The sequence below is a fragment of the Primulina tabacum genome, chromosome 7 (assembly GCF_025594145.1).
Source record: "Primulina tabacum isolate GXHZ01 chromosome 7, ASM2559414v2, whole genome shotgun sequence".
Classification (NCBI taxonomy): Eukaryota; Viridiplantae; Streptophyta; class Magnoliopsida; order Lamiales; family Gesneriaceae; genus Primulina; species Primulina tabacum.
The window spans coordinates 8,146,793-8,155,032 of NC_134556.1; positions in this window are offsets into that span (position 1 = coordinate 8,146,793).

Genomic DNA, 8,240 nt, shown 5'->3' on the forward strand with positions numbered 1-8,240 from the left:
CCATTCAAACTCACATTGACCTCGTATGGGAATAGGTCAATGCCTTTGTTGCATCAAAGATGAAAATTTTTGAAGCCTGGACGAGGTTTAGAACACATACTTTTGCCAAGAAGCTGAAGATGAAATCTAAGCTAAACTCATTTATCAAGCTGGAGGCAACTGTTCTATGAATGGTCAAGGCTGCTACAATAATTCAGGCTTTGGGGCGGAAGAATTATTTCTTTGATCAAATCAGAGCCAAGAAGTTGGGCCAACTGATTGAGAAAACTGAAGACCAACTACCTTCCCACTAGTCCAACTGCCCACAATGATCGAGCTGTGCTCGCACAGCTGGAAAATGATCTCATGGCTCTACAATCTCATATAAAATTTTGGGAAATAGATCAAGAGTTAGTCATTTATGAAGGCACTTCAGAAGATGAATAAGATAAATCGCCTTCTCAGCCTAGAGAGCCATCTCCTGTACAGGCTGCTGCTTCAACTGAAGAACCAGTCTAGGATGTGCCTCAATCTACTGCTGATGATCATCATATATACTCAGAAGCTGACTTGACACTTGCTAATATTGATGAAATCATTCAGTCAGTGGTAGAAGAATTTCAAGCAAATGCGCCTTCAACAGAATCAGTTGATATCCCAACTGATCAAGCAGTTAATGAATCTCTTATCCCTGTCTCTACTGAAGAAGAGGTTCAAACTAATGTGCCCATTCAATCAAATGATGAGCCAACTGAGGAAAACGTCGTCACTGAGGAAGCTTAGTTGCATGTTCAACAACTGCAGCAAGATTCAGTTGACCAACAGTCAGAGCCATCAATCACTGACCCTCCAACTGAAACTGCTACAGATCCGCAACTGACTCGGCACGGCAGTCCATCTACTGCTCCTAATCATTCTTCTTCTCCAGTGCAACAAGAAGTTAACGTGGGAGACGTGCCAACAATGACACATGAGGTCACAGAAGTCTCTGACCGGTCTTTGGTGATTTTTGATCAATCTACATAGGAATCAGGGCCGTCTGGACCAGTATCTCCTCATCCTTCTTCAGACATGGATTTGGTCCTTGAAGAAATTCAGGACATTCAACTCAACATGTCCAAAATAATGTGAGAAATAAAGGAGATTCAAAGCACACAGCTTTCTCATTCTCTGAAACTGAACTCCTCCAGCGAATTCGATTCAGACAAACTGAAATCCATTCAATCAGCTGTGACTTCCATCACCTTTGCAATCGACGAGCTCAAGAAGAACAGAGGCATAGCTGAGAGTCTGTATGTTACTCAAGATTCAATCAGCAAGAGAGTCGAGTCTATGGAAGCATCTGTCTCGAAAAAAATCGATCTGCTGCAAACAACTGTTTAATCAGCTGTCAAAGATATTGCAGCTGATGTTCGAGTTTTGTCTCTCAAGGTCGATGTGCTTGAAAAAAAAGGAGAAGCAGCCAGGTCAATGAAAGAATAAGAGAGGATACAGCTGAAGAGACACTCTTTTATCGGTTATTACTTGAAGATTATTTGTTTTCTTTGTATGAATCTGTACATTAGAAATTAATATATCTACAAAGATTCTTTATTCAAAAGATCAGTTTATTATATTCTGAGTTTCGTCAATCACCAAAAAGGGAGAAATTGTTGGAAACTAAATTTCAGTGATTCAACAAAATAAACTTCGAAACGCATTTGTATAAACTGATCAAAGGCAACGTAGCAACGAGCTAACTGATCTATTGCCACTACCTGAAGATTAATGAGTACCAACTATAAATTATACACATCTTCAGCTGAAGCAGAAATATAACTGACTGACAGTTGGGAACTGATCAGTTGAATCAAATCAATTGTGAGTATTTCAGCAAAGTATCTTTCAGCTGATCTTTCAACTGTACATGTCATCAGTTGAGAATGACAACCAACAAATAGTACAAACAGACTGCGACTAGTAGTGGGACGCTGCATTTCAGAGATTGCAGTGTACGAATGTCAGAAGATATCGACATGACAATCAACGGATATAAAGATTCAAATGATATTTAATATTACCGTTGAGGGGGAAGCCTATAAATAGGTGAAGAGGACAGCTGAGAAAAATAACACATGAACTACTATTCTATTCAAGCTTATTGTCACTCTGCTAAAATCACAACTCGCATTCATATATTAAAGCTCACTCTTATCAGACTTATCAATAGCATTCAAGGCTACCTTTACGAGCTTATTAGCATCTTGAAATCTTTGTTAGATTTATAATCAAGTTGTGTTGTATTCAGTCACGCACTGTAAAGCTTTTGTGAAATAAGAGTTTCAGTTTGGCAGTGTTAAGTCCAAACTGAAGTGGGTCAATACAACGTTTGTATTCGATCAAAGTCTTTTAGTAGAAATCCTATCTTCGTGATAGAAGGAGTGACGTAGGAGTTGTTCTATTCTCCGAATATCCAGAAACAAAATCGTGTGCATTTCATTTCAGTTACTATCTACTATTCTATCTTTCAGTCAGTTTACTTCCGCAACTGATATTCAGTTAAACTGATTGTTATCGATTAACAAGATACCGAGTGTCAGTTTGTCACTAAACTGAACCCTTTATACGAAAAGAATACATAATCAGTGAGTGTTTATTCAACCCCCCCTTCTAAACACTTATCACCTACTCAGCGATCCTTTCAAATGTTCATTTCATTGATGCGTAACATGAACAAATGATAACTAGTTTTTTTCGGACAACACATATGGCAGAAAAAAATAAATGATGTGATGACTAAGGTTTCTATTTTAAAATAATAAATTGCAACTTAACATTTGTCAATAGTTACAGGTGACTGACCTACTTTTATTGGAGTTGACAAAAACAATCATAGCATTTGTTATAAATTATCTATGACTCAACATATTTCATATAATATATGAAAATTGACTTAGCTTCCTCCATCTTACCTTATATATATGCTTAATTACTTGAAGTTTAACATAATTACTGTGTTTTAATTTCCCAATACATATCCTTTTACAAACTATAAATGCAATGTATAAATCAAGTCCAATGGAAGACAATCTTTACTGTACATGTATCTACTACGGACAATGTCACTACAATTATTTATTTTATTAAGAAGTTGAAGAACTAATAAGAAGATTTTACTCCAACCCAATATGGACCGTCATCTTACAAAGAGTACTTAAGATGTAATCAAAGTTTTCGCTTCTGCTAGACTACACAAATGGCATTGAAACAGATCTAAATATAAGCGAGCTCCATCAAAACCAACATGTACATTAAATTAATAATAAAACAGTTACCTTATAGTATCGAAAATGATTAGTTGTAAAACATATGTGTAAACTTATTAAAAGTTTTAGATTATACTTTATCAAACCTGAGTATATGAAAAATGCTTCCCCCTTCTTAATTATGTGTTTTTACTTTTTATTTTTTTTATAGTACATCAATCGTCTCTCTGTGAATTTTTTTACCAAACAACTTCTATTTTTTTTACCAAACAACTTCTATTTATATACTTAATTTCTTTTATTAATCCTTCATTGTAGCAATCTGTTCGGTTGTCTTACTAATTAAATTAAATCTCATATTTAAACATATTAAAAAATTGAGGTTACTAAATTCATAAATATGCCGAATAATTTCTTAAATAAAAAACCTTATATCTGCTAAGATCCGGTCTATGTTAAAATGTTTTCAAATTTCTTTTATTAAACTAAATTATTTAATAAAACCTTCACAAATATGAAGATAAAGTAAAAATTTATGGTAAAAAGTAAAAATCTCAAACTCTCAAAATTTACCAAACTACACACTTTATAATATTTTTCTCTCTACTCAATTGTAATTTTCTTCACAAATGAGAGATCTATTTATAGGAAATTTTTACAAATAATCCAAAAATAAAATACATCATTACCTACATCATCACACACTAATTTTCAATATTTACAACTCTTATTTTCAACATTCAAATATTCAATACACACATTTTAAATATATTTTTCAACACTCCCCCTTGTGATGATGATCATAATGATTGTCTTCATTACGTGTTTTTATACTGCCTCGTTAAAAACCTTACTAGGAAAAACCCAGTGGGATAAAAACCATAGCAAGGGAAAAAGAGTGCAGTCACGTAAACTCCCCCTCATGTTGACACGAACAATTCTTCACAAATTTCGTAGATTGCGCATCCCAATATTATATATATGCTTTCTGAATATTGACGTAGGAAGCGCCTTTGTGAAGAGATCTGATGAATTTTCACTTGATTGAATGTGACGAACATCAATACATCTATTCTTCTCAAGCTCCTTGGTGAATGCGAAGAACTTAGGAGGAATATGTTTAGTTCTGTCGCTTTTTATGTATCCTTCTTTCATTTGAGCAACACATGCAGCATTATCTTCATATAGTATCACAGGCTTCTCATCAGATGATAATCCGCATGAAATTTGGATATGTTGGGTCATTGATTTTAACCACACACATTCACGACTTGCTTCATGTAGTGCAATAATCTCGGCATGATTTGATGAAGTTGTTACGAGCGTTTGTTTCTGAGAACGCCAAGATATTGCAGTGTCTCCACGAGTAAATACATATCCAGTTTGGGAACGTGCCTTGTGTGGATCAGATAAGTATCCAGCATCAGCATAACCAATTATACTTGGATTAGTATCTTTTGAATACAAAAGTCCCAAGTCTGTCGTTCCTCGTAGATAACGAAATATATGTTTAATTTCGTTCCAGTGTCTCTTTGTTGGATATGTGCTAAATCTTGCCAACAGATTCACGGCAAAAGATATATCAGGCCTTGTACAATTTGTAAGGTACATAAGGGCACCGATGGCACTTAGATATGGTACTTCTGGACCAAGAATATCTTCATCATCTTCACATGGACGGAATGGATCCTTTTCTATGTTTAATGATCTAACAACCATTGGAGTACTTAAAGGATTTGCTTTATCCATATTAAAACGTTTAAGGATCTTTTCTGTATAATTTGTCTGGTGAACAAACATTCCACATTCTTTTTGTTCAATTTGTAAACCCAGACAATACTTGGTTTTTCCAAGATCCTTCATTTCAAATTCTTCCTTCAAGTATGACATAACTTCTTGAATTTCTTTATTCGTTCCAATGATGTTTAACTCATCAACATATACAGCAATAATTACGCATCCGGATGTTGTTTTCTTAATGAAAACACAAGGGCATATTGAATTATTTACATATCCCTTTTTCATCAAGTGATCACTTAGTCGATTATACCACATTCGACCTGATTGCTTTAACCCATATAATGATCTTTGTAATTTCACAGAATAACATTCCCTGGGTTTTGAACTTTTTGCTTCAGGCATCTTAAATCCTTCAGGGATTTTCATATATATATTACTATCAAGTGATCCATATAAGTAAGCTGTAACAACATCCATAAGACGTATTTCTAAATTTTCAGATACCGCCAAGCTAATCAAATACCGAAACGTAATTGCATCCATCACAGGAGAATACGTTTCTTCATAATCAATTCCAGGCCTTCGAGAAAAACCTTGTGCAACAAGTCGAGCTTTATATCTTACTATTTCATTTTTCTCATTTCGCTTTCGAATAAAAACCCATTTGTATCCAACAGGTTTTACACCTTCAGGTGTAAGGACTATAGGTTCAAAAACATTACGTTTATTTAGCGAATTTAATTCAACCTGGATGGCATCTTTCCATTTTATCCAATCCTGCCGATTTTTACATTCACCAAAAGATTTTGGTTCATGATCTTCGTTATCATTTATGATGTCGATTGCCACATTATAAGAAAATATATCATCAATTTCATCTATATCTTTTCGGTTCCATATTTTTCCAGTATTAATATAATTGATAGAGATTTCATGATTCTCGTCAGTTTGTGGTTCTGACAGAATATTTTCATCATCATGTGTTTCTTCAGGAACACCATTCTCTATTTTGTGATCATCATGTGTTTCTTCAGAAACGTCATTCTTTATTTTGTGATCATCGTGTTTCTCTATGAATTTTCTTTTTCGAGGATTTTTATCCTTGGAACCGACTGGCCTTCCACGCTTCAGGCGTTTAATGACATCATGAGTATCTTCCATTTGTTTCTTTGGAATTTCAATTCGAGCAGGGGCATTTGCAGCATGTATATATGATTTAGTTACCCCTTTTGTGTCTGCAAATGCATCTGGTATTTGATTTGCTATTCTTTGCAAGTGTACAATTTGTTGTACATCTTTTTCACATTGTTTTGTTCTTGGATCCAGATGTAACAATGATGATACATACCATGTAATTTCTTTTTCGGTATGTTTCTGTTCTCCCCCTAACATTGGGAAGATTTCCTCATTAAAATGACAATCAGCAAAACGTGCTGTGAACACGTCGCCTGTCTGATGTTCAAGATATCGAATGATTGATGGACTATCATAACCGATATAAATTCCAACCTTTCTTTGAGGTCCCATTTTCTTTCGTTGCGGTGGTGCAATAGGCACATACACCATACATCCAAAAATTCTCAGATGAGAAATGTCTGGTTCTTTACCAAATGCAAGCTGCAATGGGGAGTATTTATGATATGCACTTGGTCTGATGCGAATTAATGAAGCAACGTGTAAAATTGCATGTCCCCATATAGAAATAGGGAGCTTTGTTTTCATAATCATTGGTCTAGCAATCATTTGCAGACGTTTAATCAATGATTCAGCCAATCCATTCTGTGTATGTACATGAGCAACAGGATGCTCAACAATGATTCCCATAGACATACAATAATCATTGAAAGTTTGGGAAGTAAATTCACCAGCATTATCAAGTCTAATTTTCTTGATTGTATAATCGAGAAATTGATTCCTCGATTTTATTATTTGAGCAAGTAATCTTGCAAATGCAACATTTCGAGTTGATAATAAACATACATGTGACCATCTGCTGGAGGCATCAATCAATACCATAAAGTATCTGAATGGTCCACATGGTGGATGGATTGGTCCACAAATATCACCCTGAATACGTTCAAGAAACATTGGTGATTCAGTTTGGATTTTGACTGGTGATGGTCTTATAATAAGTTTTCCAAGAGAACATGCTTTACATTGAAACTTATTATTCTGAAAGATCTTCTGGTCTTTCAGTGGATGACCATGTGTATTTTCTATAATTATTCGAATCATTGTTGAACCAGGATGTCCCAATCGATCATGCCAATTGGTTAATATCGAAGAATTATCAACTACCATGTTTGATTCAATGGGACTTATATATGTATAATGCAATCCAGTAGGGAGCATTGGTAGTTTTTCAATCACATATTTCTTTCCTGATTTATATGTGATAAGACACATATATTTCTCATTCCCTTCATTCATTGTTTGAGTATCATACCCATGGGAATATATATCATTAAAACTCAACAAATTTCTTTTCGATTGTGGTGAATATAAAGCATCATTGATCAAAAATTTTGTACCATTAGGTAACAAAAATTGTGCTTTACCACATCCTTTAATCAAGTCTACAGGACCTGATATTGTATTCACCGTTGTTTTTGTTGGTTTCAGTTCCAAGAAATATCTTTTATCTCGGAGGATAGTGTGCGTTGTACCACTATCGGGTATGCAAACTTCAGCTTTGCTCATAGCATTTTCCATATTTGAACTTCAAAAAAAAATATGCAATGAAATAAATTACTTGCAATATATATTTAAATATAACACAAATCATAATTATACAATAAAATATTATTCTATGAATACATGAAAAATAGATTATTGTACATTTATATTCTACCATTATATTGTTCATTTTCAGAGAAATCGTTGAGAAAATCTGCAGCATCAATATTGTTCATTTCTATCCCACCAACATATTGATCATTTCCAGAGAAATCATTCATAAAATCACCAGCATCAAAATGAGTTGAATCACTCAAACGGTCACTGCGTTCAGTGAAGTTGGTCTCCTTTTCTTTCCCCTTTAATGATTCTTTATAAAGTTTACAAAGGTGCTCAGGGGCTCGACAAACTTTGGACCAATGTCCTGGAGTACCACATCTGTAACAAGAACTTTCATATCTTTTTGAGTGCTTCTCATTAACACTTGTATTCTCATGATGCCTTTTCTGTGGATGGTTTGGGACGTTCTTTTGAGATGAGTTATAAAAATAACTATCTCGATTATTTTCAAAACCACGGCCTTGATCACGACCACGGCCA